Raw genomic sequence first — 7905 nt, forward strand, 5'->3', positions numbered from 1 at the left:
TTTTTAGTGATAATGATTATTTTTAATGATGATTGTGAATTTACTTAAATAAATAAATTAATTAAAGGGTAAAGTACATAAATAGTCTTGGACTATATGATGTTGTTTTATTAAATTTTTCGACTATTAAAAATTATAAAATGATCATTTGATTATAGCATACTACTTTGCTAAATCCCCAATTATTAAAAGTTATAAAATAATCACCTAACTATTCATATATTCCAAACTCATCATTTTCTGTTAAAAATTTGACGATCGTCTGAGCTGCACGTTAACCTGCTAATAAAATCATATGTTAATGATGTCTACTGACACTGTTGTTGCCTTTAAACAATGACTCGATGATAATATTTTTAGCACTAGACCGACAACATAATGTAAATAGAGGCTCTATCCATAAAATACAACTATAATAATTTTATTATCAGATTTTATCACATCACAGTGAATAAATTAATTTTTAACTCAAACAACTATTAATTTTTTCACACAAAAAATTAGTTTATAACATATGAACTGTTAGGTGACAATTTTGTAACTTTTAATAATCGAAAAACTCAATAAAACAATGCCATATAATTAAATGTAACTTTTAATAATCGAAAAACTCAATAAAACAATGCCATATAATTAAAATATCATTTTATAATTTTTAAAAATCAAGAGACTCAACAAAATAATATATTATAATTTATTTTTTTGATAGAAAGTTGCTAGTTTTATTAAAAATAGAAAATATCCAAAATTACAATGAATATTTACAAGCACAACCGTAAATGTAAACTAAATTATAATTAAACCATTTTCCTATAACTATTAATACAAAAACTAGCCACCTAGATCACACAATGACCAAAAGAAGAAAAGATTAAAAAATCTAACCAATGCTCGAACAAAATAAAGATACGAAGAAATCTGACTGCATCGGCAAATAAACCACAAAAGGGGGATGAAACTACTGAAGACCACCGAAAAAATCGCAAATCAGATTAAAACGACGTGAGAAAACTATTCATGAACTCAAAACATGTATCCAAATTAATCTGAGGGTTTAAAGAAGAGAATATCAACATGATAACAAATAAGCGTCATATTGATTAGTCATACGATATCAAATCTAACCCTGAGAAAAAATATAAACGAAAACAACGACAAAAAATCTTAAGCTATCAAAAGATAGAGAAAAATATGCCACAAAATCAGATAACATGTCAATAAAATATAAATATTCTTATTAAAAACTAAAAAATAAATAAAAAAGACAATTGACATGCAATAATCAACATCAAAATCAATACTGTCACCTGTTAACTAAAATTAAAGCAGAAAAAGTTGAATTAATTAATAAAATTGACACATATTTTAATGAAGAAAAAAATGAGAGAGAAGTAATATACTATAGTTTAAAGATAATTTGTATACTTAATCTTAAATTTAAAGTTCAGTTATATACCGTGAGGCGGATGACGTGTGGTAGAAATCATTTTTATTTCTGGCTCAGTGCAGATATCATCAACTGCAGCTTAACTTTGAACAGGAAAAAAAGGAAAAATAAATAAATAAATCGACTGCAGTTTAACCTAATTTTCAATTCCCTCCCTTTTCCTTTCTCCCTCCTTCAAGCCCTTTGCCCCCTTTCCCTTTTACTTCGAACCCTAATTCACATTCTCTGTTCTAGGTTTACTCTTTTCGTTTTCTTTTCCTTTTTCTCGGATCTCGTTCTTGGTCCTATGGAGTTTGGTGCTGGTGGACGCAAAAGAGGGAGGCCAGAGAACGGCAATGGCGGCTTCAAGAAATTCAAGCCAGGTGAGAACTTTCAACTAGGTTTTACACATGCATATGTGAATATGTTTAACTATCTGTATATATATTTTCTATGTTTGTACGAGTTCGTTCGTAGTGTATTTGAGATGAAAACGGTGGTTTCTGATATTTGAACTTCTCTTGCTTTCTTCGTTTTGCTTCTTGAAGTACTGAAAAAGTGGAAAGCTTTGAATTTGTGTAGTCTAGCAGTGTTTTGTTGCTGGGAAAGCACATATGGAGATTTGAGTGTTAGTTATAGTTTAGTACATGGATATATACATTGGCGGCTGGGAATGTATGAAGATGAATTTGAATTGAACACATTATACCAAGTTTAATATGAATTGAACATGGAAGCTTTGTCAAGAGGAATAGAAAGGAAAGTTGGGGAACATTTTGAGTTAAAAATTTTGCTTGATTCTTCCTCATTCAAACACGCAAGAGAGTACAAGATCGTGGGGCTTTAGAACACTACAAGCAGGTTTATACTTTATATGGTTACTACATAGAGTTTTAGAGGTTTTAAGATTATACTGTACAATCAAACATAATATACATATAAATTGAGATTTTGGGATATTACTCTTTCTTTGAGCATGTGGCTTATATGCCCTACAAATGGGTTTAATTTGTTTCACATTTCCATTTAACAATATATGTTAGCTTAATGGATTTGTTCTTATTTCCTGTTAAATGGAGAGTGGCAACTAGTTAAACCAGCCTGTGGACTTTTCAAATCTATTGCTGATGTCCAAGCATCCTCCATAAGTGTTTTGTGTGCACTATTTCACTTAGTTTGGATTTACTGAGCATAAGCAGCAGCAAGTTTCAATTTTGCATGTGATTCTTCATTTGCATTTTTTAGTGTCTCTGGGATTGCATAGCAAGTGTATTGTGATGTTGATGGCTGTTCCTTTCTCAATTTTCCTGTGTGGTTCTATTATGTGGTAGTATATTAAATATGCAGTCCATTGAATCTTGTTCCATTCTGGACAAGCTTTTATTGAATGTTTAAGAATGATAGCATACTTAGGCTGAAATTATGTTATATTTTTCTGTTGTTTGTTGCAGTTGTTAGAGTTTTGATTTTCCATTATAGATTTGTATGTTAAAATTTGGCAAATTCTTTCATGTTGTTTCTTGTAGAGGTTTGGGAATGCCTTCTGATATATATATCCAGAAAATCATGAAAGGGAAAGAACTTTATTTTGTCTTAATCTTCTTAAACTTAGATCTTGGAAAATAGGAAGCTCAACTTACTCTAGAAACGCATTGTTGATTTATTTTTGCTGGGAAGCGAAAAATGTAAAACATTATGTTTAAATGTTCTTTTCTTTCTCTATTTTTCTTAAAAGTAGAGTATTGTTTTAACGTATGGAACAATTTTACAAGTCTTTTACTGGATGTGATTACCAAATTATCAGCCCACTATTCAATTTTCTAGTAATGTTGGTGATTATATTCAAAAAATGATGTAAACCAATATTCATATCTAATAAAGTGCAATTTTCTTTTGTAGTTGGGATAAGAAATGGTAACACGGTATTGAAATCTTTGTTAAGTCCCAAAATCAATAAAACTTAAAGTGAAACTGAGATGAATTAATTATGTTCTGCAACAGAAACGGAGTCCGCTCCAACTGGTATAGGAAGCAAATCGAAGCCATGCACGAAGTTTTTCAGGTTCAAATCTTAACCCCTTATGACTAATTAATTGGTCATTAAAATGATGATACAGGTATATTCATGGCTCTAGTCTTGATAAGAAAGACTATGGAACAGAAATGGTTGATTTCTTGGTAAAAATCTTGATTAATTACTTCCTGGCCTATATGCAAGCAGAAAGCGATTAATTACTTCCTGGCCTATATGCAAGCAGAAAGCAAGCTGCAGGATGCAAAACTTTCTATCTTATAGCATACCATAATCTTTCAATAAAAGCAGTATATGGCAAATTGAATAATTACATGAAGTATGGTATGGGGTAGTCTATTTCATAAATAGAACCAAATTTGCATTAGAATGTATCTTTGGTGATGCATCTTGGGGTTCTTAATCCAGATGCAAATACAGACATTAAATTTTTAAACAGAATATAACATAATTGAGCATTTCATGAAAGCAATGATTTTGCTTTTGAATTAAATATTTGGGAGGTTGTCCCTGATTCATTGTTTGAAAAATGCATCTTTTATTTAATTATATATAGTTTAGAGGATTTTCTTGTTGTGGTGTTCTTTTCCAATCTTGGTTTCTCTCCCTCACCTGTTTAAATAACCTCCAGATTCTCGTAAAATGCTTTTGTCTGCAAAATTTCTTTTTCAAGTCGAGGTCACATGGAAAGGCTCAAGAGATAAGGAATTATTTTCCCATTTTAAGTTGTGACTATTGTCCTTTAATTTTTTTTTTCTCTAGTAAAGTCAAAAGCTTTATCAAATTTAGGTTTAATTGGCCTTTCCCCTCTTGTGCAACACAATTAATGTCGTTGATCAATAGTCTATCTTATCTTGTGTGTATTTCTATTTAAAACTTTTGTGACTGCATTCCCCTCCATATTTTCCAGTTTTCACATTATAACCACCTATTTGTAGGATCCGACTCCTTGTGAATATCATATCTACCAATGGTGGCTAAAAGTGTTTTGAAGTGTACTGAATAGAAAAGTAATGAGAGAAACTCAAATTTTGTTTTTGTACATGAATTGATTATCTGTTATAATGTTAACCTGGATTTGTGTGCATTCCGGATAGTTTTTTTTATCTTTATCTTGGAGAGAAATTAAGAATGTATCTGGATTTTCTCTAGGTTATGTAGTATTCCATAGTTGAAAATTTGACATATACATCATGTAGTGAGAAATAGTTGTAATGCTATTATTATTGTTATAACTGTCATTGATCAATAGTCTTATCTTATCTTGTGTGTATTTCTATTTAAAACTTTGTGACTGCATTCCCCTCCATATTTTCCAGTTTTCACATTATAACCACCTATTTGTAGGATCCGACTCCTTGTGAATATCATATCTACCAATGGTGGCTAAAAGTGTTTTGAAGTGTAGTGAATAGAAAAGTAATGAGAGAAACTCAAATTTTGTTTTTGTACATGAATTGATTATCTGTTATAATGTTAACCTGGTTTTGTGTGCATTCCGGATAGTTTTTTTTATCTTTATCTTGGAGAGAAATTAAGAATGTATCTGGATTTTCTCTAGGTCATGTAGTATTCCATAGTTGAAAATTTCACATATACATCATGTAGTGAGAAATAGTTATAATGCTATTTTTATTGTTATAACTGTCATTGTTACAATTGTTGGCTGCATGATCTTGACAATTTTCCCCTGTCAGACTCGTCAGTTTTACAATGTATTTGGGGAGGAAATGACCAGTAGATTGAAGTCTCAAGATAATGATTTTTCTTTTCAAAGTTGCTTTGGTTTAATGGGTTGTTGATTTGCTTGGTTTTGGACAATTACAAGGGGATGTGGCATGTTCTTTGTGCTTGTTACTCAATGATTTAAAAATAAAAAAGATTGCTATCTTTTGCTATTCCTGAATGCTAAAGCAGTAACACTATTACTATTTCTTGGTATTGAATGAGCTTATAAATGCTTGAAGAGCCTGGAATTCACAATTATATTAGATTTCATTGTTAATATATATATAATTACTGACATGTAATATTATAGAATTAGTAAAAGTGTTTTTCATTGATATTGGCCTGATACATGAGGTTTGCTCACAACAGCACTTCTGGGTGCCCATTTGGTGAGAGCTGTCACTTCTTGCACTATGTTCCTGGTGGCATCAAAGCGGTGTCTCAGATGCTTGGTAGCAACCCAGCTCTTCCTACAGCTTCCAGAAATGCAGCAGCCCCACCATCCTTCTCCAATGGCTCATTGCCTTCAGCTGTAAAAACACGTTTGTGCAACAAATTCAGCAGCCCCGAAGGTTGCAAGTATGGTGATAAATGTCATTTTGCCCATGGGGAGTGGGAACTTGGAAAGCCAACTGATCCTGCTTATGAAGATCCTCGTGTTATGGGATCTATGCCAGGAAGGATGGCTAGTAGGATGGAGCCACCCTCACAGGGTCTTGGTGCTGCAGCCAGCTTTGGAGCTTCAGCTACAGCCAAGATCAGCATTGATGCATCCCTTGCTGGAGCTATTATCGGTAAAAATGGTGTGAACTCGAAGCATATTTGTCGTGTTACAGGAGCCAAGTTTTCCATAAGAGACAATGAGTCAGATCCTAGTTCAAAGAACATTGAGCTGGAGGGAACTTTTGATCAGATCAAGGAAGCTAGTGCAATGGTTCGAGAATTTTTAATGTTAGTTCATCCTCCGGAACTAGCAAGAAGAATCCTGCTAGGGGTGGCATGGGTTCAGCAAACAACTTAAAGACTAAGCTTTGTGAGAATTTTTCCAAAGGATCCTGCACTTTTGGTGATAGGTGTCATTTCGCACATGGAGCAGAAGAACTTCGCAAACCAGGAATATAATTTCCTTATGTTTTATGTTAGGTAAAAACCCTTCCCTGTTTATTTTTGGTGTACTATGAGTTTTGTTTTTGCGCAATGCAATGGTAGCTTGAAGTCACAAGTCTCCAGTTTTTTCGTATTTCTTATGTGATGATTTTTCTATGCATACCTAATCTAACCTACCTGTTGGCTCTGGGGAATGGAAACTTGCTCATCTTATCTAAAGACATTACCAGAAGTCTTTCTTCTTCTTTTGACAATGTCACAGTATTTTCCCTGATATGTTCTTGATGATAATTCTATTAACAGTTCTAAGAATCAGGGAGAACTAGAAACTTTCTTTACATGTTTACAGAAGTATACGACATTTTATCAAACATAAATATATGCAAAACTTTAGAACTGTGGAAGCAAGAGCAGCAGCATCTTCCTAAAATTTAGAGGTCTGTCGTAGCGGAAGTTATGGTGTATAGCTCCTTTGCTGTCCATGTTATATCAGCAAGGCATCTTAGAGGAATCACCATCTCTTCTGCAATTGTCATTAGCAGTACCCTGTATTCTGCAATTAGTAAGGGAGAGGTCATTTTTATTGTTTAAAGCATAATCCGAACTCGATTGTTTCAAATCTGAACCACTTACCTTTTCCGTAAGCCGAATCCTCAGGTTTAAAAAACATGGTTAAATACGTTTGGGACATAAGCAATGGCTGAGCTTATTGTTCAACCTTAAACATGGTACCATTACATGGAAATTAAAGAAACATAGTAATGAATGGTTGCTAACCTGGAACTTTACTTGAGTTCAGGAAGGACATTGAAGCAAAAATCTTATGTTTAACTTGTTCCCCACTTTCAAGGCTTTGTTTGAGCTGTGGGATGAGAGTGCATATGGTCTGCTGCAACTCAGCACCGGTTGGTGATGGTAATACACCGGTCAACCACGCTATAGTTGTTAGGCAGGCAGTCACCAAATCTTGGTATCCCGAGCTTAAAGACTTAGAAATAGCCTCTAAAAATGACTTTTTGCCGCCGCCGACTAGTGCTGCCGACAAATTCCTCGACCACTCTGCAATGGCATGTTCTTCATCTTCCTGGTTATAATAAAAGAACGGACAATGGAACTAGTCCTATATGCTTATTATAGAAGAAAGGAGAGAATGGTGAATGGAACTTAGAGATGAAACTTACTGATAGAATACATCACCAATATTCAAATCCTCTTCAGAGTTCGCTTCACGGTCATCATTGACCCCAGCTACTTTCAGAATCCAGTCCTCTGTCAATAAGTTCCTGGTCAAAGAAAAACATCCTCCCAGAATAAGTAATGCTCGACAACATTTTTCTCGAACCTCCTCATCGGTTAAGCTGCTATCCAATGCTTCTGTAATGGCATCAACAGCCTGCTGTCTGTATAAGCCATATTTTTTAGGATCTACCTGCAGAACGTGTTCATCTGAGTCTTGGAACTTAGTTTGGTATGAGAAATAAAACATTTAGAATATACTATTAAATCTAACAAGCTTACCAACAAATCTATGTTCAACAACAGCGTGGCAACCAAGGGTCTTTGTACAGGAGGAGAATTTTGGAGATAATCATGAACAACATGCATAAGATTC

At 33.5% G+C, this 7905-nt stretch overlaps 1 long non-coding RNA gene and 1 pseudogene across 1 annotated transcript; one reads left to right on the plus strand and one right to left on the minus strand.

The window, feature by feature from the left end:
- The first annotated feature begins 1558 nt into the window (after positions 1 to 1558).
- On the plus strand, positions 1559 to 6405 carry LOC120167901 (annotated as a pseudogene).
- A 165-nt stretch (positions 6406 to 6570) lies between these two features.
- Positions 6571 to 7479, minus strand: LOC120167902. Its single transcript, XR_005520083.1, has 2 exons — positions 7071 to 7479; positions 6571 to 6846 (listed from the first exon to the last, which is right to left on the minus strand). It is a non-coding gene; the product is annotated as an uncharacterized LOC120167902 (long non-coding RNA).
- Positions 7480 to 7905: the final 426 nt, after the last annotated feature.

This window comes from Hibiscus syriacus, unplaced genomic scaffold (assembly GCF_006381635.1).
Source record: "Hibiscus syriacus cultivar Baekdansim isolate YM2019G1 unplaced genomic scaffold, ASM638163v2 tig00111708_pilon, whole genome shotgun sequence".
NCBI classification, from domain to species: Eukaryota; Viridiplantae; Streptophyta; class Magnoliopsida; order Malvales; family Malvaceae; genus Hibiscus; species Hibiscus syriacus.